A 26377-nucleotide genomic window follows, 5' to 3' on the forward strand; every position below is an offset into this window, starting at 1 on the left:
ATAAGACATTCTTCAATGGTGACAAAATTTATTTCTTCATGCATTTGCTGATTTTTGTAATGATCACTGCAGAGTTTGAAAACCTGTGCAATGAATGAAACAACATTCTGACTATTGTGTTGTAATAAATCAATAGCCTACTTTAAAATGTATTTAGAGAGCTATTACTAATTTTTTTCCTATCATCAGGGCAATCTTTAGCAACCTTTAAAAAAATGAGATAAGCATATTTTAAGCAAATCATCAGGAGTAAATGTTACAAACTGGAAATTTTCATGCCAGACTTGACTTACATTGCTAGCTAAAGCTGTAGGAGGAATGAAATAGTTTAAAAAACCCTCTCATTGCTACCTTTTCAACAGAAAAACTATAAGTCGTTGTCCCCCCCGCCATGCATTCAGCTGTAAAACTGGTAATTAAAAAAAAAATATTTATTCCATCTGAAGTGCTTTCTGTTTATTTCCTTGTTATTCCAGATGGCTATTATAATTTTATGGGAAAACAATGGCAATTGTCATGTCAGTAGTGGAATACTCATAACTATGACGGATATTCTGTCCATAAAAATCTCTCAGCTCTGAATATTATATCAAAGAGCTGCAGGACAGAACCGGTCTGAACTAGTACGTTCTTGTTGTTAATATATCCTATTCCAATGGTCAGAAAGATCTGACCTGCATGTTGTTAAAATGGAATGGAAAAGTGAAGTATATGAATATCTATTTATGCTAGTGGAAAAGACTGAAAGTAGGACAAGATCATTTTGTCCATAAAAAGAGGAGTGTGAGGAAATGCATCTCAAGCACAAGACAGAAGACTCTGAACAGCCTGTAGAACTGGCATGTGCTACCTGCCAAGCTGGGACGCATTAAGCATTTAGACTCAGCTCCTCAAGCCCAGTTTTCTATCCCACATGTATATCTGTCACACGAAGTGTTATTTTTGGAGGTAGCTCTATGTATTGGTGTAATGAAACTTTTTTTAAAAGTTTGAATTAGCTGGCACTTTTTAGAGTTCCTCTCTTTTTTTAATTCTGCACATATTTTTACAAGTATGTTTTTCAGCTTTCTCTGACAACATGAGCACTACTGGAAAATGGTTATGGGCGTGAACTGAAAGGGCATGCTAGGTAATGACATGCACACATACACGTTCCCAAATTCAGTACTGTTATGCAAGTTAACTCTCAATTTAAAGTTACCCAGGTCAGACAAACTAGTAAGAATCACTTACTAGAAGATTATGAATTAGCAATGAAACCTTTGGAAGCATATGAAGAGTAGGTTATCTGCTTTGCCAGTACCAAAACTGTCCATGATGCACTGATTGCTCACAAGGTCTGTAAGTAAAAAATGCAAAAAGTTCTCCATAATGCTGGCTTAAAAGGACAGGCTAAATCCTCACATTAGGTTGAGGTTTTGATCCCATAGGAATTCAGTCTTTGGGTGTTTGAGGATAACTCTTCAATATAAAATGAAATATAGGAAGAAGGGTCAGTGATAATTATCTCCATGGGAAAGTGAATTAATTAAAGCCTGAAAATATTTTCTTTTGATTACTTGGAAGAGTTAGATTTCACAATTTGTTTCTGCAGTCTTCCTTTTCTTCGATTCAAACCTTGCTCATTTAAACCCTCTTTTAAAGAAAGGTAGTATAATGAATGCTTTGTCTTGGCTCACTCTTGTCTGCAAATGGCATTCAGTTCTTGTATTAATTTATTATGGTTGTCTTCTTTAACTAACGGTACTTGGGTACAGGAACACTGCTTTACAAAAGCCCACAAAGAAGCAGTAGTAAGAATAGTCATGAAGAGAAACTGGCAGTCATGTGCTTTTTTGAAAAATGGTAGCAAGCAGATGACATGCTCTTGAAGTGACAAATTCATAAATGGTCCCAGTCCACTGACAGCAAAGCATCTGAGGAAGAAAGCAAGCACTGGAGTTCAATGAAATGGGTGCTACCAAAAGGAAGAGAGGAATGGGTGCCTGACACAGGACAGCAGGGAGGAAGGAAAGCAGAGAAGTGCTGAAGTGATATAGCAGTTTGGTCTAATTGAACCCAGATCGGCAGATTAATCAAAATAGACTTAAATTTCACTCTCCTGTTTTTTTTTTTCTCCCCGTCCCCCCCGAGCTTAAGCCAAGAGGAATGGAAGATCTCCTGAGTTTGACAACCACATTGCGTGTATCATACAATCAGAGTATGATGGGATTCATAGCTAAAAGGTCACTTCCATTTCATTCTAATTTTCCATGGTTTTTTTGGAGCAGCACAGGCCCTTCTGCTTAATGTATTATTTGACCACTTATCTTCTCAGTGTTTTAATATGCACAGTTTCTTTTTTTGAAATGGGTCCATGTTTAGAACATGTTTCTGCTTTTAGGAAACTCTTCCATGCATTAATCTTCGTATTATGAGCACAGACCTCCTAGTTAATAAACAGAGCCATGTGCTGTTGCAAAAGTACCGTCAAGGGGCCTCATTTCACCAGGGCTTGCAGAAGCCGCAGACTGCCAGAGTGTAAGGCTGGCCCTCCTGCCTCCATCCCACTCTCTGCCAGCAGCAAAACCAAAAGTCTTTCTGATTCATTCTGCTTTGGTTTGGGATCTCCAAGCAAACTGCTTTTTGGATGTACTCTTAAATGTTGTCCAGCTTCTCTCTGATCCAAAGACTACATCGGTGATTCGCTAAATAAATCTGATCCCAAGCACCCTTTTAGCAGTGGCAGTACCTAGACACTCCTGAGCTTTTTGTTTTCCTGAGTATATCAATCAGATCCATCTGATTTCCCTATGATTTTACAAGGCCCCATTTGCAAGTCCTGGGAGCACTTTTTGTTTTAACCCATCTTCTCTAGGTCTTTAATTGAGAGTAGGGTTTAAAATACTTTTTATGGAAAATATGATTAATGTTAAATGCCACACAGGAAAAAAACCACAAAACCTTAGCGAACTGTATTAACAAAAGATGCACTTGCATAGCTGTCTTCCAGCTGGGCAGAATTAGACAATTTGCGAGTAATACTTAGCAGTTGAAAAGTTCAACTTATTTGGAGATTTTCCTTCAGGGATACTTGTGATAGTTCCAGTGCTGCTTTCTTATTGTTATAACTGACCTCAAATTGCCAAAGAATGCAAAGTTTATTTCAGGAAGTTAATTCTACTGTAAGAATTTCCTTATAGTCTTGTTAATGGCAGCTTAGAAATAATTTTGGATTTTGGGTTACTTTTGGCTATTTTCTTGCAGAATCATTAACCTCGCTGTAATGCTAGTTATGACAGCTACCTCAAGCACAGCCACAAAGTGTAAGTATCAGCCTGTACGTCAAGAGTTATTTAAATTTAAAAATGCAGCTTAGGGTATTAGACATAAGGTTTTTCTTCAGATGCATATTTGGAGAACTGTGGGCATGTTACAACTGTAATCTTAATGCAGGCTAATGGAAAATTTTCCATACACATCATTTTTTACAATAATATGATTTGTAATGGAAATGTTACTATAGCAGCATTAGCTTTCAGCCAGCTGGTAATTTTATAATTCAACTTTATGGGTTACTACATAGCATAATGGATGAAATACCATCATCAGTAAATATTTATGCAGAAAGAAAACAGAAAATTATAGGCTACTGTACACATATCACTGATGTTATATGGCAATATTCTCAATATACATAGATGTTAACGTACTGGGGGGGGAGTTTTATGAAACTTAAGTAAACAATTTCAGCACTTAATTCCCATTTTTTTAATGTTTGATGCCGCGGTGGATTTAGGCACCAGAACAAAAGCAAACTTTTTGATTCACTATAGAACCCAAGACCTGCAGTAAAATACTTTGGCAACCTTTATGGCACAGGTAGGAAAATGGATAGCAAAAGAAAAGAACCCACAAAATTTGACAGAAAATAAAGCACTTAAGGTGAATATGTCTTTAATTTTTTTTTTTTTTTTGGTGTTGTGGTGGGATGACCCTGGCTGGCAGCTAAGCTCCCACCCAGTCGTTTGCTCGCTACCTTGCGCTGGGATGGGGGAGAGAATTGGAAGGGCAAAAGCAAGAAAAACTGATGGATCAAGATTAAGACAGTTTAATAAGTGAAGAAAAACAAAACAAAGCAAAAAAACCTCAAGTAATGCAAAGGCAGTCACTCACCACCTCCCGCCAGCTGACGGATACCCAGCCAGTCTCTGAGCAATGGCTCACCTTGGAATAACTACACTCCCCACGCCCCCAGTTTTATTGCTGAGTATGATGTCATATGTTTTGTAATATCTCTTTGGCCAATTTGGGTCAGCTGTTCCAGCTGTGTCTCCTCCTAGCCTCTTATCCACCCCTAGCCTACTCACTGGTGGGGTAGAATGGGAAATGGAGAAGGCTTTGACACTGTGCAAGCACGGCTCAACAATAGCTAAAACACTGCTGCGTTATCAACACTGTTTTCGTCACAAATCCAAAACACAGCACCATATGGGCTGCTGTAAAGAAAGTTAACTCCATCCCAGTCAGACCCAGTACAGGTGTTTAGGTGCTTTCCCCATGCTCTGTGCTTTCTGTGATACACAGACCTGAGCCCATTCCTGGAGGTCCCTTGTCCTCTTTCCAAATCAGATCAGAAGTAATTCCTTAAAAATCAACCTATGCTGAGAGGTTTTAAGGTAACAGCGGATGAGTTGTTAACCCCTATTATAGCTGAACAGAATGGTACAGCGTAATTGTGGGGAAACCAATGTGGAAACCAACCCACCACACAACTGCAGTCAAGAGGCAGGATGCATGGAAGAAAGAAGATCCTTATTGGATTTGCACCTAAACCCAAAGCCTGCCCAAGCAAGTGAGAAGATGATGCAAGGAAGCCATTGCAGGTGTTTAGTGTTATACTTACTTAGTTTCTTGCATTACCTAAAGCAAAAGTGAATAGGTTTGGAAACCTTGTGAAGCCTGCAGGTCTATTTTCTGCAATTACTGTAAGTGAGTAGAAGAATCATAAAACCCAAGGTGTCTAGAAAGGGCTTATTTAAGCTATTGACAGTTAAGCCAGAAAGTTGTACTTATGTGAGGAAGTGGTAGAGTCTGTTTTCCACAAAAAATGTGAGACTGGATGAGTAGGAGTAGTGAAGTTTTAGAAGTGACTTTCTGAGGATATAAACAAGGCAGCTTTGGAGGGTGAAATCATGGCTTTTATTTAGCTAACGTATTTTGAAAAAGCAGTTAAATTTTTAGCCCACAAGACTTCTTTGGATCTCAAACAGAAGCAGTAGCATTCAAACTTGGTAGAACTGGTGAGCAATTCTTCCAAGTCTAACCTCAGCTAAGCGGAGAGCTTGAGAGGCTGCATATGAGCCAGCGCTGCAGCTTGCCGTGATGGAGGGAGCAGTTTCAGATAACCCACGCCCTGTGTGATGGACCTCCAACAGCTGGCTGGGCAGGCGTCGACAGCAGGTGTTGGACTGGGGCTCTGCAGCCCTTCAAAATACAGTGAAGTACTTTTGCATGTAACCCATTATTGTGAATTGCTTTCAGCTTCATAGAAAAATCTGATCTGTACTCAAATTTTAATTACTGTAACTTTGTTTATGAGAAACATCTGTGTTTATCATTGAGAAACAAGCTCTGCTTTGAGCTATGAACCACAAAAACCCTTTAACTGTGGAACTTCCAAAGTGAATTACAGTGCATGGGAAGAAATAATTAGCCCTAGATTTAAGACATCTGCTATGGACTAGTATATCTACTACATATGGTAGACTGAGGACATCTTTGGATTTTTTTTTTTTTTTTAAAGTATTAGTAGATTTGTATGTGGTATATGGAGAGAAGAAATGTTTAATCTCATTTAACTTTAGCTGTAAGAAAGTAAGTCACCCAGCCTCCTCTGTGGTCAATGGTGAGAGAAATGCTGCTTTGCATTGTGATTCATCCCCTCTGTGTTGGACACAAATCCTCGGAGAGAAGAGATCTCTGACTCCTGGATCTTGGTTTGGAGGGTAGGTAAAAAGGCTAAAGTTAGTTGAAGCCCACTGTAAATGCACAGATGTAACTTGCGTCTTCTTAATGTCTCTTCCATAGAACTAATCTCTTTTCCTGACTTACATGTATCCATCTGTTTGTGTTTATCTCAGGGAAAAGAACCAATGAAGAATGTAATTTATTTGATATAGAGCGTTATGAATAGAGTGGTGCTAAGACATTAAAAGAAATGAAAGAACCAAGTTTTGTTTCCATATTCTGATTCATAAATATATTGAAATCTCTCTAGAATTCTGTGAAGAAAAATATGGTTGTGTTGTACTGTCTTGTATTTTCCTTAACACTGTTGAATGATTTTGTAAATATGATTACACAGTTTTTATTTAGAATTAAAATTCAAAGCTGATTTACAGTAAAAATCAGGATGAAATTTCACTCTCATATATATGTTATTTTTAAGTTTTAGAAACATTCCCCCCCCAATCGCATCAAGATGTTTGCATGCATATGTGCAGAGTCCTTTGCTCCCTCATCTAGGCTGGACAAGAAGTAGAAGCACTTAATTAATATACATGAGATAGTATTCCCTACAACAAAACAAAGATATGATGACAGCATGTACCAGCATCCTTGTATAAATGTAATCAATGGGGAGCAGTAGTAATAACCCACATATCTTTGGCATGTACTAGCAATCAGGTTTCAAACTCTAAAAATGCATATTCTACTCCCTAGTTTGAGCTAAACCATTTACACCTTCATAGCTATTACCTACCTGAACAAGGTATATTATGCTGGTATACACTAAAATCACACCTTCATTTTATAGATCTAATATTAATATATAAAAGCCAGAGAGATCTGTGATTTTCTTCATCCCTACTATTCATGAATATGAGTCAAGCTCCCAAAATCACGGGATTCCTTTAAATATCATCAGTTCTAAAGATAAGATATTCTGGGCTCTTTTTTCTGCCCTTCTATTTTTTGAGCACTAGAATTTGTATTTCCAGACTTCTTCAGTCAGGAGAAGGAGAAATGAACTGTTACTTTTTATGAACACTGAGATACGTAATTGCATCACTTTAAGGAACAGTGACTATTTAGCAGGAGTTTCAGGAGATGTTTAAGATCTGATTTCAAAGAACTTTGAATTGAAAAGCCTGAGAGGTTGGTTAACATAAATAAATTGCAGCTTGATTATTAAACATCCGGACACGAATTACCTTTGCTGTTCTGCAGAATCCATAGAGTTTTCAATCTAATGATAGCTGGGTTTGTACATTAATATATATTCCTAACCTGTTATCTTTTAAATTAACCTCAACTGTGCTTTGATTTAAATACATTTGTTAAGGTGTATTTTGAAACAACATATGACCACATCAACATTTATTGGATTGTACAGGGGTTAGAAATGATTGATTGTACTGCTTTAATCAACACTCACTTTCTTTCCATAAGGAGACCGTGGCATAAAGCTAGAACGGACATTAGAGAGATAAGGAAGGAATTTAATATAAACTGTAGTCACAGGATGTGGTAAGGAATATGGCTGCCCCAAAATAAAGTCCACATCTGTTCAGGTAATAGTGGCAGAGGGAGAGGGAGGGAGAAGAATTCAGGAGTGCTTCCCTCGTTACTTTAACAGGAAACTGTGGGTCTGTTTTTGTTGTTAATTCAGGAAGTGCCGATATATGAGGAGCTGTGACAGAACTTTAAACAAGAGAGAGTGAGCTCTGATTTTTGTAGTGACATTTGAATTTTCACAGCAGTGAGCAAGCAACCTTCCAAACACCTCGGGAGCAGGACAGAGTGGAATTTCAACAGATTAAACATTGTGTATCACAGCTATGAATGCTGTCAATGGAGTATTTTCATATACCAAAAATGATGATGAAGAACTAAAGGGCTTACCCAATGCAAGAAATATTACTTCTTTGGGATTTGCAAATTGTATGCTGCTATGGACTTACATTATCTCTCTAGTAGTGACATTTTGGGATTTTTTTTTTTCATTAGTATTATTGATCAACACTGACTTGAGTCTTCACTGAAATCCAAAGGACTTTTACTATTGATTTTAGTATTAGTCCTGTCATATCGAAAGCATGTGCTATTGAGTATTACACTCTCCTAAGATTCCTTGTGTGGTTTTCATTAGATTGGAAGGTCCATTCATTTGCTGACATGAGTAAAATATTTTCTCTGAATTGCTATTGCTTTCTTCAAAATATAGATAAGAGCATATAAACAGCCATAATGAATCAGCCTAAAGATGATCTAATTTCTCCTGTTTATATAAGTGATAATAACAGCTGTATAGGAAAAAGTGTATGAAGAGGGAATGAATAGCAGCATACTTTTTCACCTCCATCCGGGATTTCCTGAGCTTTATAGTTGATAGCCCTGAATAGGTTCTTCTTCCATGAATTTGTTTGATCTATTTTTGAATTCATGTAAACTATTAGCATCCACAACAAACTATCTAATTATATTAATTTCATTTGTTGGTTTTGGGGCTGAGTCTGACTTTAACTGCTAGCAGAACTGTGTTAACTTGTTCTTATCTGCAGAAAGCATCCCAGATGACACAGAGAATTTGGTCTCAGGAGCACATATTAAAAAGAAACATATTCAGTGCTAACACTGCAATAATATATCCCGTCTTCCAAAGAACTTAGTGATATCATAGACATCTGTACTCAATCAAGTCAGACGTCTGAGCTGTGAGCTGTTCAAATATGAAGATTCAAAGGCCTCAGAGTTATGACACCAATGCATGGAATTTCATGGATGACTTGTTTATATACATTTTCATTCTCTGAGTGACAGTAAAACAAATAAAGAAAAAAGGTGCAGATTTCCAGAACAGATTTGCCTGGAAACAACACTGTAACCTCTTTACTAAAAAGATGAGGCAGTCTTTGGGCTGATTTAAGACCCATAGTAAAGCAAGTTGCAAAAGCAATTAAGTAAAGATCTACAATACTGCACTTGACTTTATGAGCATATAAATCTCAAAGATGGAAATGCCATTTCAACATAGCTATTTACCAGAGATAAAATATGTCTATTCCACGCACAGACTTTGATCTGAGTTTGTGGTCCCTCAGGATTCAAATTCAAGAGATGTTGTCTTTCTGAGGACTGGCACTGAAGAGTGAAAGCTATGGAAGACTCAAGTGTTTATTACTGCTGAAAAAAACAGACCAAAATTTTGTAGCTGGAGTATGTACAAGAAAATGTAATGGTCAAAGACCCAGGCAAAATAAGACTATAAGAAACCGATGAGACTCTTTTGGCTATAGGAAGAGCAGACTACAAAATGCATCTTTTTTATTAGTATTTTTGCTGCAGATCGGGTAATTACCCGAGTGACTTCCAATATTAAATATTGAAATATTCCACTCAAAGTATTCCATTTACAGCTGATTAAAGCCTCAAATTCTGTGTTTGCTGAAAGTTTGAAGTATAAAACAAAAATCAAAATTGTGCAATTTTGTAAGGAAATTAAAGGTTTGGAAAATTGTTCTGGTTCCTTTCTTTTTACATCAGAAAACTAGCAAGTAGCCAGCTGTTTCATTACTGAAGCAGTGTCCTAGAGTCAGGTCACTGTGTGGGGCAGCCCCGTGGGATCAGAGGCAGCCTGAGGAGTTTCACAAAGCCAGGAACCGGCTGCCTAAGAAACCTGGGAGCCATGGTTTAAACTAGGAGACTTTTGGAGAAATCTCTGAAAAAATACAAGGCTGTAAAGTTTTGCTGGAGAATTCCTTATCACTTCTAGCATTTTTTTCATCGTTACCATACTTATGTAGCATATAGGCATTGGTTGCACAATGAAGGATTGTTTGAAGTTGGTGTCACTTACAAATGACATAACACGCAGCTGCAAATACACATGTAGAAGCAGATTTTCAGGAGTATTGAGCAGCTAAACAGAGGCGAATAGTCACAGATTTTCAGCAGCTCATTGAAACATTCTGATTTGACAAAGTCATGATACCAAGCTTACTCAAATGCTTTTGAAAGCCACATGAGGGACAGAACCACAGCTTTAAAGACCTGAATGACTCTAAAAGTGTTGTCTCTGCCCCTAGGGAACGACCAAAAAGGAAAGTAACAAGCTCAGGTGTGAGACTGGTGTAAAGGAAAGTGCCTTGGAGTGGCCACGTCAGGGATAGGTGAAGGCAGGCCATGAAATTCATGCCAGCTACAGAGTGTCCTGAGCATGTTCCCTGTTGACATGATCTCCCTAAACGGTAGTCTGAAGCTCTGGAAGGTGCAGGGGCTGCTGTGCCCCTCAAGGTCCCTTATGGACATACAAAAATATTTCCTCCATTAAGTGATGGATCCACAGGCTTTTGCACATCTTCCCTCCTCAGTGAAGTACTAAACCATGAACTACTTACTAAACTACTGAAGATGGTGGGGTACATTGAATCTTTGTAGATTAATTAATTTCTTTTCCAGGCTTACATCATGACAAATCAAAATCTACTGACTCCTCCCCTCCTGTCCTGGTTTCGGCTAGGACAGAGTTAATTTTCTTCCTAGTAGCTGGTATAGTGCTGTGTTTTGGATTTAGTAGGAAAAGAATGTTGATAACACACTGATGTTTTTAGTTGTTGCTAAGTAGTGTTTATACTAAGTCAAGGATTTTTCAGCTTCTCGTGCCCAGCCAGCAAGAAGGCTGGAGGGGCACAAGAAGCTGGGAGGGGACACCATCAGGACAGCTGACCCAAACTGGCCAAAGAGCTATTCCATACCATATGACATCATGCCCAGTATATAAACTGGGGGGAGTTAACTGGGAGGGGGGATCGCGGCTCGGGAACTAACTGGGCATCGGTCAACGAGTGGTGAGCAATTGCATTGTGCACCACTTACTTTAATTCTTTTAGTATTGCTATTGTCATATTATTATTATTATCATTATCATTGTTTTTCATTCCTTTCTGTCCTATTAAACTGTCTTTATCTCAACTCACGAGTTTTTTTTTCCTGATTCTCTCCCCCATCCCAGGGGTGGGGGGGCAGTGAGCGAGCGGTTGCGTGGTGCTTAGCTGCCGGCTGGGGTTAAACCACGACACGTCCAAAAAAATCTATTCTTTCCATCAAATTAGTTAAATTGGAGGGGTATATGCAGACTGCAATATATATTTATATGAGGGCTAACAGCCGGATCCGACCATATAGCCTGTGTCAGTCATGGGTCAGTAAGCCCCATGGCAGCCTGAACAAGTTACGTGAATTCATCCAGTAGTGTGCAGTATGAGGACCTTAAACAGGGATTAAACTGGACCCCATGAACAAATCTTACTGTGTTTCTTCTTCTTCTTCTTCTTCTTTTTAAACGAATGATTCAAGTATCTTGTTTCCGTCAGCATATATTTATTTCCATTTTGTGTAGTTATTTAGAGATAAAAGTAGTCTGTTACAGAACACCTTATTCTCAACTCTCAGATGTAGAAGCCAGGAATCCCATGCATCTCTACTGAGGGTTTCTTTTATAAATCATTACAAAAGTTTGTTTGGATTACGACTTCTAAGTCAAAGAACCACTGAAATTTACAGTTATTAACTATGGACTTTTGATCCCATCCTTCACGGTAAACCAGCAGTGAATGTACTCTCTCCCTCCCCTAATACCCCTGTATTGCATCAACTTTGCAGATTTGGGGATTTCACTGTGTTTAAGAAGCTCACCTGGTGTTTAATACCAAGACTTAGTCAACATTTGCTCTATAAAAATCTTCCCTCATCTCTTCTTTTTAAAACAAACAAATAAACCCCATATATTTTATATTAAACATTTTAAAGCACTTTTACCTTTTCTCTGTAACCACAACACTCCCATGAAAATCAAATGGGAAAACCCGCTGCATTGTTTTGATATGGCAGTAACAATATGATGAGATTATTTCTCAAGCAGAGAATGAGAAGAAGAAGATTACAATATCAGTAAGTTCTTGTTTTATATAATTCATAGTCTTTCCAATCAGGCATGTTGCCAATAATACCATTTTTAGGGTATATTTATAGTGTGAGTCGCAAGACAAAGAAAACTCAACTCCCAGCAATAAACTTTGAGAAAGTTAAACAAAGTTTAAAACAAAATAGCAAATGATCAGCACATGAACAACCCTGAACCTCCATGAACACACCTGAACATCCATACCTGAATAAAACTGCAAATCAACGACAGGTGTCAATGCTGCGGTTGGTGGTACTAACGTGGCTGCTACAGTTGTATTTACGGCCCCGGGAAGACTGTGCAGTCTTCAAGCCTATGGGTTTCTGGCAAGGTCTTGCAGTGCAGTTAAGCCACATGCTGCTGTCTTAAGTTACATGCTCAGGTGGCTTAAAGCTCATCTGTATACAGCTGTAATGCTGCTGGCACTCAGTGCAGGGATGGTTCCCTTCAGTCCCGTGAGATTTTCCTGTGAGGTGCTCTATGTTATGCCAGATTGCAGTGCAGACAAGGAAACAAACCTGGACTGGCTTAACACAGATGCATCAGATGCATACTCTAAAACGTATCAAGATCAGAATAAAGGAATCTGGCCCACTCATTTCTGATATTAAGTGGTTGCATTTTTTACTATTTTAATCCTACTTCTGAAATCAAATGAACTAAAGTTCAAATACATTTCCCGGTATATGAATTAATTAAATCTGTTTTAATTCCAACTTTGAGAGACAGAAAAAAGATTCCTTTCTTAAAATGATGGACGACTGCAGAGCATCGTTATGAGTTTTGCCATGCATCTCTTGAGCTGCCTAATTTTTACTTTGAAAACTCCCACAGTCTGCAACTGACAGGAGTAATAAGTCTCAAAAACCTTGCCAAAAATTACCATGCCCCTTTATATATTTTTTTAAAAGTAATATTTGGACCAAAGTATGCAGTGCTGCTAGGTGAGGCAGTTGTTTCTTTAAGCTTATGGACTAGAAAGCTGTTGGGGAGTGTGTTACTCACGTCTGAGCTGGTTCTAGTTACGGGAATCCAGTGCACCGAAATTTTGGGCATAACAGCATCTGGAGCTCGCAAAAGTGCTGCTGAGGTTTGGCCAACTCACAAGAAAAAAGAGCAGATCTTTCCTTAATAATATATAAATTTTTTTAAGATATCCCTGCCTGAAAACCTGTGCAACTTGATGAAAAGCTGCAACTTGTACTTAATACTTCCTTAAAAGACACTGATGTTCTCATAGAACAGCAAGACCTGCCTACCTGTATGGAAGGTATGTCTTTGTTTTAGAGGTCCAGATCCAGTCACCTTTACCTTATGAACAGTCCCACTGAAATTACTGAAAGTTCATGAAGACTAAGCAGGATCCAACTTGAGTAAAGTTATCAGAATACAGGCCCAAGCTTTAAGTATGGAGTCACAATCTGTGTTTGAATTATGGAAATTGGAGAAACGTCCTTCAAAAAAATCTCTGAGACTTAAGAAGAGCATAGATGTAGGGTAGTTCCTTATGTAACCTGCATGCCCAAATACATTTGATCAAACATTTTTCAAGTATCATAGTTATCTAAAAACATCTACTTTGTTGTTGTTGTTGGTTTTATTTGTAACATGTATTTTTAAAAGCTTTTGTTCCATGCTCCTGCTTTTTTTAAACATCAGATTTACAGCCTTATTTGCTACAGATTGGGCATATCCAGACCCAATACTTCAGTGCTGATCTTGTCAATTAATGTTATAGCTCTACAGGGGGAGAGGAGAGCAAGTGCCACACGCTGCTAAATGCAGTAGCAGAATTTGTTTTATCTACTGCCTATGTGCAGCATTAGTATTAACTAGAGTATTAATTACTGCTTTTCTGTTCTTCAAGAATGACCTATACTGGGAAAAGCACTGCTCAGTTCCTTAGACCTTCCTCTCAGTCCCTGATACTCTGGCCAACGTGTGCTAATCCCGGCAGAAGCCTGTGTCTCCATTGCCTCATACAGTGGGTGGTCATTGCCAGCAGACCGTTTTTTTCCAATTAGGTTAATGCTTTGTAAACACATCTGAATTTTATTATCTGCTGTAGGTAAATCTACAAGGCAAGGAGCAATGAACAGTCTATCATTTATTCACTAGAAATGTGATGGATTATCATCTCTATCACACATACCAGTGAGGCATCAGAGGGCAGCAGTCTCCACCCTTTGGCCAGAGAAGAGCCAAACTAAATCCTCATATCTGTAGCTAAAAGTCAGATGAAAATTGTTTTGTTTTTTTCCCCTACAGTGGAGGCTCTGAATGTAGAAAAGATCCTCATTCGGGTCCAAAATTGAGCCCCTTGAATTTGGAGATCAGTAGTCCAGTTCAGTGAAGCTGGAAACATCAAACATAGCTCATCATATGCTTTACACACAAGGGCAATACAGTGGTGCTACAACTATACACAAAATCAAATGTATGCCTATAAATCAGCAGATGTGTGGACTCAGCATGCTATTTTATTGCAGAACAGAGTGGTTTGGAAGTCGTGATATAGATAAAGGGCTAGCAAGATCTCAGAATAAGACCCACTAATTATTATTGTTAATTCCAAGCAGTTTTGCAATGCTTCGCTTCAAGCACACAAAAAATATTAAATGAACTAATTGTTGGTGTAACTGTATTAGAAGGACTAACTCCTTTTTCAGGAATATTTTAAAACATCATTTGTAGGCACAATAGTCCAATCATTAGGTCTCATTACTGATGCAGTGAATAATATGACTTCCAGTGGCTTATCATGGCACAGCTCTCTTTCAGTTATTTTAAAGCAAAAGCAAGTTTAAATAAATTTTATGCCCAATTTTTTGATCAGTTGAGCGGATAAAATGATACCATAAAATGTTTATCATGTTCTAGGAAAAAAAAACGACAAGCAATAATTTTCATATGATATGTCAAAGTGAATTGTTGCTAAACTTTGAGATTTTTAAAATATGAGACTACTGTTACATGGGGGCTACAAACACCGTAAAACAGTAAGTTGACTGAAAGTGAAAGGAGTGCTGTAGTAGACATTCATTAACTTCCCTTCTATGGTGAAAATAATTTCAGCAAATTAGTTTTGAGTCTGCAGGCTCCATTCAAAACTAAAAACATCTGCTCAAGGGCTGTCGAAATGCCACTCAGAATGAATTAATTTTATCAGGAGACAAAAATACCTATGTAGTGGTTAGGAATGGTTTTGAAAGTATAAGCTAATATAAATTTGAAAGAACTGAACTGCAAAAGGAGAGAAATATTGGAAAAGACTATTCCACTTACTTTTTTTATTTCTTATGCTCATTTATTTGGCTGTGCTAACACAATACAATGCCACAATCTAGATTTCATCATTCACAATTCACACTGAAGTTCCTCCTTACCTGTAAGACTAATATTTTCCTATTTCCTTTGATGGGAATTTTGAAATAATGAATCCTTTTGGATCTCTGTTTGGCATGTTTTGTCCCATGATAAGTGAATTGGCAAATTGAGCAACACGAGCTGAACTGTATGTTGTCACTTATATATGCTAAGACACAGGTATTTAAAAAAATCTTTTGGATACATGCCAGAAAAAAGTCACTTAAAAGAACTGGAAGTATTTAAGGTTTATGATAGTGTTTTTGGCCAGACTATAGTCTAGTAACTGAAATGTGCTCATCTTTTGCAGAATTACATCAAAGGTATTTCTACAGAACCTTTTTTCTGTGCAAAAGGTCTGTATAGAGACAGTCCTATTAGCAGAGCCCGCACTTGAGATTTGAACCTATCACTACCATTAATGTATTTTTGCAAGTGTTGAACACTTGTAGATAAATACTCATAGATCGAGGGAGCAACAAAAATCTAACTTTCATCTGTTTGTTTGTTACAACTAATAGCTAAGAAAATCACCTCTGTTTCCAACACGAAGCCCAGAAAATGTTTAAAAGTTGTAAATTGTTATTAACAATGTATTACTGTTGTAAATTTTGAGCCTATACTCCACCATTCTTGAGGATATTGTGCTTAACCAATACCACTTGTTCAGAAAGTTTGCCTTTTCCAAGAAAACTTTCTTAATTTCCTGAGTAGATGTAATTTTGCACCTCATTGTACCTTGCAAGATATCCTAGGCTGCTTTTCTTGCAAGGGCATATTGTGGCGATTTAGCTGAAGCTAAACTTAAACAGCTTAAGCAATCTGTTTCAGTGGTACATTTCTGTCTAAGATACGGTTGATTTAGATTTTGTCCTGGCCTTCACAGTCTTGCCTTGGAATTTGATTTGTTTCAGTGATGTCAACACAAAATCACATCTGTGGGCTGTAAAGGAGTCTTTACAAAGCTCAGCTACATGGGAGTGACATCAATCAGTCAAGTGGTGAAGTATGTTGCTGTTGGCAAATTCCAGAATGATGTTTACATTTACCTGGTATCTGCTGTGTTCAGTGTAACATCCTCTTTCTCACTTCCTTTTCCTGAAATGAAAAATTTCATGCAGAAATGAGGAGAACTAGATGAGATGGGAGGATTCTTTCCTTTTTGTGTCTTGTGACTCAGAAGGCAATGTAAGCACATGTAGATATATCAATTTTTCCTGAAAAATCTCATTAATTTCCTACAAAAGTGCAAGACCCAAAATGTTTTTAAAGACTAAATTTTTATTCTATTTAGATATAACCCATCAGGGCAGCTGATCTGTATTTCTAGTTTCTCATGACCCTTAGTCCTTCTGTGGGCCTGAGAGCATTTAAGCTTGATGCGTGGTGCTCTCATGGATCATTAACATCTGAGTCTGAAAGTACTTACTGAGTCCAGGGAAACACTCACTGAGTCCAGTGAAATTGCTGTAAGCTCACGTTCACAAACACAAAGGTATCAAGCACCTCTTAAAACTCACTAGGGTGCTTGCCTTCAGTTCTCCAAATGGAAAGTTACTCAAGAACTCCACTTTCCCTCTCATTTCAAGCCTCACGGGTTTATGAGCCTTTTGGTGAGCCACTGTTGCGCTTCATGGGATGATACAATCAGGCTGGATCACAGAAGATAATGAAGCAGCTGAGACACAGACACAGCATTGCTCAATAAAGATGCTCTGGGGTTTTTTAGTTCTCAGTCTAAAAGCAGGAAATCTCTTGATTTTCAAAGCATTTGATTTTTCAATAAAAGGCAACAAACTTCAGCAAGGAGAGAAACTGAATTTTACTTTTTTATGATCTCGTTCACTTTTTGACTCTGTTCCTTCCCAAAATCCACTGTGACCCTTTCCTGTTCCATCCCAATACGTCTTTCCAACCTCGAATTCAGACATTTTCTGCGCCATTCCTACCTTTTCTCATGTCAAGTACTTTGGTCCCACAGACTGCAGCTCTTTAATAAGAAAAGCTGTCCTTTGACTTGTCATGACTTTCTTCGCTGACACTAAACATACTTTCCCAATTCAACACCTTCCTCTTTCCTGACACTTGCAAGGTTCAGAAAGCCCCTCTCCCATAGATTATGAATCTGTTTTAATTTGATTCCAACTGCACACCCCTAAATTCTTGACACCCACCACCCCCAAGTTGTAATCCTTACCTTACAACAACTGCTCCTATTTCAGTCTGCAGTTTGTGTGCTTTTCAGGGCTGTGTTCAAACAGTCCTGTTTGTTTAGCTGCAGCTAAGCCTGGATTTCTTCTGCAGCACTGCCTCTGCCTGCAGTCTGTGCTCTGTAAAGAGCAGATATACAAAGCATGTTAAGCATCTACAAAGCATTTACTCTGAGTAATAGAGAGAAGGGGAGGACAGAAGTGCTGAGGTGACACAAGGAGTGTTGTGTGGGAGTGGAGGTTAGCCATGTATACATTTGTATGAGTGCAAGCGTATAAACACATAAAAGTAAAATGAGGAGACAAGCAAAATCTGATCAGAGGGTTAATCATTTACCTCCCTTGTAAGATTTAGCAAACCAAATGGAGCACCCAATTTTCCTAAGAACTTCTTCTCTCCATTTTGCTCGGGCCCATACTCCTCTGGCTGTGAGTATGGACTGTTGGCAAAAGACCCCCAGCTGAGCAGCCAGGGTGGTGGTACTCAGCCTTGGCCCCCTGAGCGCCCGTAGATTAACTATGTGTGTGGACCAAGCCAGATGAGGACACTTTGGATATGATGCTCAACACTTTGCAGGTGATCTGTACATTTCCTGCAATTCTTGTCATGTCCAAATACATAGAACTGACTGCACACTTGCTGTTTGATTTGCATAGGCCAGTCTTGTCAGAGCTGCTGCGTAATACAGTTTAACTGCATGTGCTCAGCAAACGTCTGAAAAGTGGTTTGATTTTCTTCTCCAGACAGGTAGAAAACACACTGCCTGTTTCCCACAGCATTCTCCTGGAGAAACTGGCTGGTCATGGCTTGGACAAGCGTACCCTTCGTTGTGTAAAAAACTGGCTGGATGGCTGGGCCCAAAGAGTTGTGGTGAATGGAGTTAAATCCAGTTGGCAGCCGGTCACAAGTGGTGTTCCCCAGGGCTCAGTATTGGGGCCAGTTCTGTTAAATATCTTTATCAATGATCTGGACAAGGGGATCAAGTGCACCCTCAGGAAGTTTGCAGAGGACACCAAGTTGGGTGGGAGTGTTGATCTGCTTGAGGGTAGGAAGGCTCTACAGAGGGATCTGGACAAGCTGGATCGATGGGCCGAGGCCAACTGTATGAGATGCAACAAGCCTAAGTGCCAGGCCCTGCATTTGGGTCACAACAACCTCATGCAGCACTACAGGCTTGGGGAAGAGTGGCTGGAAAGCTGCCTGGCAGAAAAGGACCTTGGGGTGTTGGTCGACAGCCAGCTGAATATGAGCCAGCAGTGTGCCCAGGTGGCCAAGAGGCCAATAGCATCCTGGCTTGTATCAGAACTAGTGTGGCCAGCAGGACTAGGGAAGTGATTGTCCTCTTGTACTTGGCACTGGTGAGGCTGCACCTCAAATACTGTGTTCAGTTTTATGCCCCTCACTACAAGAAAGACATTGAGGTGCTGGAGCGTGTCCAAAGAGGAGCAATGAAGCTGGTGAAGGGTCTAGAGAGCAAGTCTTATGAGGAGCAGCTGAGGGAACTGGGCTTGTTTAGCCTGAAGAAAAGGAGGCTGAAGGGAGACCTTATTGCTCTCTACAGCTACCTGAAAGGAGGTTGTAGTGAGGTGGGTGTCAGTCTCTTCTCCCAAGTAACAAGCGATAGGACAAGAGGAAACGGCCTCAAGTTGTACCAGGGGAGGTTTAGATTGGATATTAGGAAAAATTTCTTCACCGAAAGGGTTATTAAGCATTGGAACAGGCTGCCCAGGGAAGTGGTTGAGTCACGATCCCTGGAGTTATTTAAAAGATGTGTAGATGTGGTGCTTAGGGACATGGTTTAGTTGCGGACTTGTCAGTGTTAGGTTAATGGTTGGACTCGATGATCTTAAAGGTCTTTTCCAACCTAAATGATTCTATGGTTCTACGATTCTATACATAACAGCCCTTGTAGCTGATGGGGTTAGACCTAAACCTCTCACTCATTTCCCGGGAGGTGCAGGGAGCACCAGTAGCTTACAAGGGATCAGGCTATGGTCAGACTACTCAGGAGAGGGAACAGGAGAGCTGTTAGCACAGTCCATTTAGCAGTTTGTTCAATATGTGTATTTCCATACACTTCTAAATCTGACCTAACTTCTTGTTCCACCAAGTTCTTAAGAAAGTCATTATGAATCATCCAGTTAGATGAAGTCATTAGCAAGCATCCAAAAAGGAAGAGAGAAGGGAGTTCTTTGTGCATTACCTCACTATGGCTCCCAGCCCCGGGTGGGGGAAACCACTTCTGCAAGGGAGCTGGGACTCATGTAAGGGGCTACTGGAGGGTCCTCACCACACCTGCTCGTAGCTCATCCATCAAATAGCCCCTGGGATCCCTACTGTATGACGCAGACATGTTCCTGATATCCCCTGTCCCTTTGAGGTAGGTCAAACAGCACATGCTTCATTTTGGCACTTTCCAGTGGATTTCACAGCCTGGATCCTTCACTGAGCCAGCTAAGGCTCAGAGTTTCTGGATGCCTCAAACTGGAAAGCTCTCAGACTCTACAATGTGCTATACGTGCTGTTCACTGATTTAGAAATAAGAACATACACACAGGAGGTGCAACAGCTTGTGTTATAAAAAGAGCTCATTATGTGCAAAATATTTGATTTATGCAATTCACTAAAACACCCTACTGTTTTGAGTTCCCTCATCACTGGCGTATCAGCGCAGCAGACTGGAGTCACAAGAGGAAATGCTAATAAACATCTACAAATCTGTAAAAAAAACCAAAACAAAAAACCAAGGCAAAACATATCATATACAAAGATTTCTGGCAGCTGTTGAGAGTTGCGTGAAACAGCCTGATCCAATGAAAGACTCAAATATTGGACGCTGACCTTATGTAGACTTCAGACATACAGGCCCAAGATTATACTTCTAAAAAAATCACACTCAATTGCTCATCCAGGCTGGAGGTACCCCAACTTCATTTTTCTCCTTTTGTTTTTTTCATTTTACTTTAACTTTGGGGAATTATTCGGCATCATGCCTTTTTTTGTTCCAAGAATTACCTTGCTCTTACAACTTGCAGAGATTTTCCTCTGTGTGCCATTGTCCTATATGATCTATCTTCAGATATTTATTCTTTATAAATGCACGCTGCTCATGGGTATTTATTTATTTAATAGTTAGATTTACAGGACGGTAACATATAGACTGAATAGTTCCCTCTGCAAATTTTTACCTTTTCTATGCAGTTTGTTACATATCCCTTTTTACTGATTATTTCAATAGCTCATATTTTTTCTCATTTATTAAAATGAGCAAAGTATAGTACAAGTCGATAATTGTTTGTTTGGTTTGCAGATTTCAGTAGCCATTACACTGTACTCTTTGCACACATGTTGTTGACTTCTTTTAATTAATCTCTAACCCTCAGAGTTGCATTATTTTTTTGTATTATGGCTGTTCAACCCCATCTCATTTCTTTACATTATTTGAGGAACATTAAATTTATAGGGGTGTTTCCTGCCCTCATTTTCCTCCTGTGAGTTTCAATTGCTTCTTTTGACTTGCTGCATGTCTGTTACTTTTCCGTCTCCATAATCATGTTTTATTTTGGGTTTTTTTCTGAACATGGCAATTTCTCTGTAAAAGCAGTGCAAATTTTAGCCTATTAATTTTATATTATTCAAATCAAAACAATAGAAATAAAAATAAAAATGTGTCAAGAGAGGACTGGAGAATTTAAGGGTTTGTATCATTTCAATATCATTATGGATATATTTAAAGATATAGATTTTGAACTGGGCCTACATTTTCATTAGATAGGATTCACACTTCCAGTTGTGATCCTTCTCTGTTCAGGTGTTGATGTTATGGTAACATCAACATATTTTACAGAATCTTGCACATCGTTTCTCTCTTGCAATTTATGTCCTTTTTTCAAAGAGTATTTCGTAAGACTAGGAACAAAGTTAGGAAAACAGTAAGTTTCCTAACTTCTAAGTTAGATCTGCACAGCAGTTTTTGCTTTTCATATAATGTTTTGTTTGCAAAATATCATTGCTTCCACATCAAGATGTCATGTGGAAGCCCATTACTGTAGAGGAAATTGTTACTGTGCCATTGGCGGGCTATGATTTTCCATCACCCGCTACATTGCAGAGAGCCAGCCAAAAAATTAGTTAAAACCACAGCAGAATTCCAATGTTTCTATTCCCTTTAACAAGTACTAATGTTTATTATTAAGCTGAATAGCATATAATCCGATCTTGCTAAAAATAGCAGCACATACATTAGAAATGCAGCGTGCTGCAGGCCTAATAGTTTAAATGCTGAAGACATTCAGTTTTGCACATATACTGAAAAACTGCGGACACCTTAAGCCACTTAAATGCTAACCCGTGACACAAATATTTTGAGGATTGTGCCAAATGCACAAGGACACAGCCCTCAAGCGCGCAGGCTGCCATGGCCGTGGCCGCAGTGGGTTTTGGCAGGTAGATGGGAAATTCATGAGGAAGAGGAGAGAGGTGAAGGCACCACACTACAAACAGGGAGATGCAGGTACTGGGGCAAGGATTTGGGGTGGGAGGCAATAGACCAATTCTGATGTTCAGGGTGTGGGACTGGGCGATCTCAAACAACAAAAAATGTGTGTTTATCCAGGCATGCTCCCAATACAATGACTTTTGATGGACGTGACTTGGAATGAGAGTTCAGCTTTGCTAAAATGCATAACCAGCACCGTGCGGTGCTGTGTGGACCTGGATTTCATGTTTCACTGGATCCATTACCTCTAAAATTTAGACCTTTGCTGAATGCACAGTATTTTCTCGACAGCTGCAGAATTCAGTTTTGGAAGACAAAAATAATAGTGAATGTTAAAGCTGAACAGAATCTTTGCTATAATCCAATCTACTGCATAAAAGAAGATGTAAGCCGTAAAAAAGAATTTTACTACATTACCCATGAACTCTGCATGAAACCTATGGTTCAGTTTTGAGATAGGATTTTCTTTCCATATAGCTAACTAACCTTGGTTAAAAATTTTGGACAACAATAAGTTCACTGTATTCTTTACTATATCTCAGCATGAGAACTTTTGAGATAAAATGTAACTCCTTTCATTTCACTTTTGCTCATAACCACAAAATTTGAAACATTTAGATATTTCTCAGAAAATAAAGAGCAGACATTATATCAACTCTGGGGTGATGGGAACTATGACTAGGTCAGAAAAGTCAGATAGAAAGTTACAGTTATTACATATTTCATTTCTGAAAGGCAGGATTTTCTTCAAAAGAAAGATTATGATCCAAGATATGACCCTTCTACTATAAAACCAAACACATTAATTTATACTATATTAATCTCTACTATTGAGATTGTAAAAATTTTCATTGTAAAGGCAGTACTGTTAAAATAATCCCCATTTCTGTTATTTTAATTTTGCTCTGGCAGCATTTGTCAGAAAGCAATGCAATTTGTGGTGAAATGAAGTTGGCCAGTGCATAATTGAATGCTTGTTTAAGATTTAGGTTGATGTGCAGTTTGACTGCAGTCTCCAATGTGGCCATTTTCAGAGTTCAAGCATGGAAAATGAAGTCAGCTTTTATTTTACAGCAAAACAAGAAATATACCTACAAAAATAACTGTTCTGTCATGATTTCGTAATAAAATTAAATTTCAACAAATTAAAATGTATGTTATAATTTAGAGCTCACCAAAAGTTTGTTTTTCCATCCAGCTTTTAAATATAGATTATACTAAAATAAAAGCCTATAAGACATCAAGACCAATTTTCCTCTGAACATGAGTGAAGAAAATTATGTCTGTGAATCCACTACTGAATGTTGGATGTAGTTTTAATAGTTGTTCAATACTGTTTTCCAGATTTTAAGTATCAACACTTGATAACGATAGCTCTAATGTCCCAAGGAACTCTACCTTAAATTTTGGATTCAAGTAAGATGTGTTTATTTTTTCTGGACACATACATACACATGCTTAAAAACATATGCTCAAGAGTAATAAATAAAGTGAAATATATATATTCTTAATGGGTAGCTGGGAGCTATTATATGTAATAAATATCTAATTGCATAGCTGTTAAACATCACAGTGTCAAGTGTCCTCTTGAGAGACTGGTGTTTTCTTCCAAGCCTGGGTTAGGATTACAAAAGGTTGCAGTTGTCATACAGTGGTATTACTCAGTAACCGTGGTTGATATTGTTACACCCTATGTCCTTAATATTGGTTTGCCTTTCATCTTGGTAAATCTAAACACGTGAACTTTCCTGCAACAACTTTTGATGTAAAAATAATCCTCAGTAAATAATTTTTGCATGGATTTGTTGACAGTGATAACATTGTTGCATTTATTAGGATACACATTATATACTGTAAAACTGATTAATATTCATGTTTGAGCAAAAAGCAGCTATTTTCTTTGGAAACAAAGATACCTGGGTAGTTTCCATGTTGCATGGAGGGAGCTGCTGGCAGAGGATGCCATGAGAGACGTCTTGCGCTCAGCTTACGCTTTAGCTTCTCAGTGCAATTACTCAGAAAATCAGAGATTCCTACTCCACATGATTTATGCATTGCTGTGTCTGTCACTGACTTACTAGAGGCAGGGAGAGGAAGCATTGTTCAAAAACAAGGAGTTAAAGTGGGAGGTAGGCTGCTGGTGAGACCCCACCATCCCTCTGTGAAAGGTAGCCTCAAGGAAAGGCAAGACACAAGTAGCACAGGGAGGCTTTGACACTAATCTGACATTAGCTATGGTTTCCCTCTGTCAGAATTATTTTATTGAACTAGTAGATTTCCCCCCACCCCCATTTGTTTATCCTTTAAATCACATGCATGAGTTATAGTCTTCATTTAGCCAAAGAGAAGGTCTTTGGAAAAAATATAAAATTTGAAGAAATGTGATATGATTTAAACATTATTTTCCTGAGGAGAAAAGTGCTACATGATAATTAGCAGCAGAGTGCCTTAAGAATCCTACAATTGATTTTACATTTTGTTTGTTTGCTTTTCAGAGCTGGCAAAGCTCATGGAATTATGAAGTGGTGACACACATTATTCAAAATCATTCAAAACTCAGGATGGCTGAAAACCCTCTCAAAGTAGTAGAGAAAGTTCAGGCTGGGAAATGAACTGACTCACAATAACATTCACCTAATGCCAGACAAACCTGGTAAGAAATAAAATGAGTTTGTGAAAGGGAAGAGATTACAGTGCTACTGGATAAATAAATAAGATTTTCCTAGCTGGAATATTCTGAGTTCTAGTAATGATATTTTGTGTAATATTCACAGAGATAAAATTATACATAGGCATGTGACACTGCTCTAAAAGTCTAAAGTGGTTTCTTTAGACTTTTTCAGGTGAAGGAAATATCAAAGAGATTGGACCTGTTTGTTGTTAGCATAGATACATAAGGTGACACTGAAGAAAAACACACGAAACCTTCTGGAAGAGGTAACTAAGATATTTATTCCCTCTTGTATTACAGCTGTAAGGGACTTCCAATGAATCTGAGAACAAATGGATTAAAAATAATTTAAAAATATATAATCAGCCCACAGAACTGTGGGCCACAACGTTAAGAGCATAAAACCTCCAAGCTTTAAAATGCAAGTCAACTTCTTGGTGGCTGGAGCCAGGGGAAAGTTCTCAATGGGTTCATGTGTCTCCGATTGCCCGTTGTGTTTTTGTCAGATGCACCCGCAGCTGGCTGCTGTTAGAGACAAGATACGGTATCACTGGTCTGATGTGGGATGAGAAAATCTATGCTCTGCTGTTTTCTTAAGAGGAAGAAAGAGTCCATTAACATGCAGGAATCTGCTTTTGAATCAGTCTTTGCCAGAATGAACTTTTAAGCTCTCCAGTAGCTGTTCCAAAGGCAGGCGTTCTCCATTTAATGGGAAACAGGTCTCGGAAGATACAGCCAGATAAAGCAAAGGAAGAGCAGGATCACTGAGATGAGCTGAACAGATAGTGGGACCCAGTTATGTTTTTGCTTTCAATATGGAATGTTGGGATAAATTAAGTACACAATGGAAACTCGGATCTCAAAATACAAGTGAGATCTAAAGTGCTTTTGGGTGTCCAAAATTGCTAATTTCATGGGAATTACCAAAAAGGGAGAAATTATAAATTCTAAAACCACAATATCATGTGTTTAAGACTTCACAGTGTTTGTTGCCTCAGAAGGTATGAGATTTCTTCATGTTTTTAGTATTGCTTCTTGTTAATGTTTTTTTTTTTTCTAGATTTTTCAGATTGGCAATGAAGTTATTTATAAATCAACACTATGAACAGAACTGTTCCTCCACAGTCCGCAGCATGGAGACAAGAATAATCTTTGCTTTGCTCTTCTCTCTCTCTCTCTTTTGAATAAATTGTCTAGCTTGCAGTTCATCCTTTCCTATTTAAAATAAACTTTTAAGATTTCTCAAGCACTGCTGTAGAGTCCGATCCCGAAACCAACAGAAGCAAAGCAAAGAATCACATTGACCTCAGTAAGCTTTGGATTAGCCGTACAATACACTACGAATCACTTTTTTCTTTTGCACAGGTCTAAAACCACTTTGCTACCATGTGGAGGATATCAGTGTAGAAATACTTTGCAAGGAAAATTAGCAGAGAATGTAGAAGGTCTTGCAGTGGTACCCAATTAAAAGAAAAAAAAAGAAAGAAAAAAATACTGGACAGGTTATTATAGCAGCTGCTTTCTGTATTGTTACATTTAGTGACTGGATGTGTAATAGCTTAACATAATGGAGAATAAGTTTGCTTCCACATTTCTTCTCCTACATAATTACATTTAGAGTATGGGAAATTTTGAACTTGTGAGAAGATATATTTATTATGTAAATATGTCACATGAACATCAT

Source organism: Gymnogyps californianus, chromosome 1 (assembly GCF_018139145.2).
Source record: "Gymnogyps californianus isolate 813 chromosome 1, ASM1813914v2, whole genome shotgun sequence".
NCBI lineage: Eukaryota > Metazoa > Chordata > Aves > Accipitriformes > Cathartidae > Gymnogyps > Gymnogyps californianus.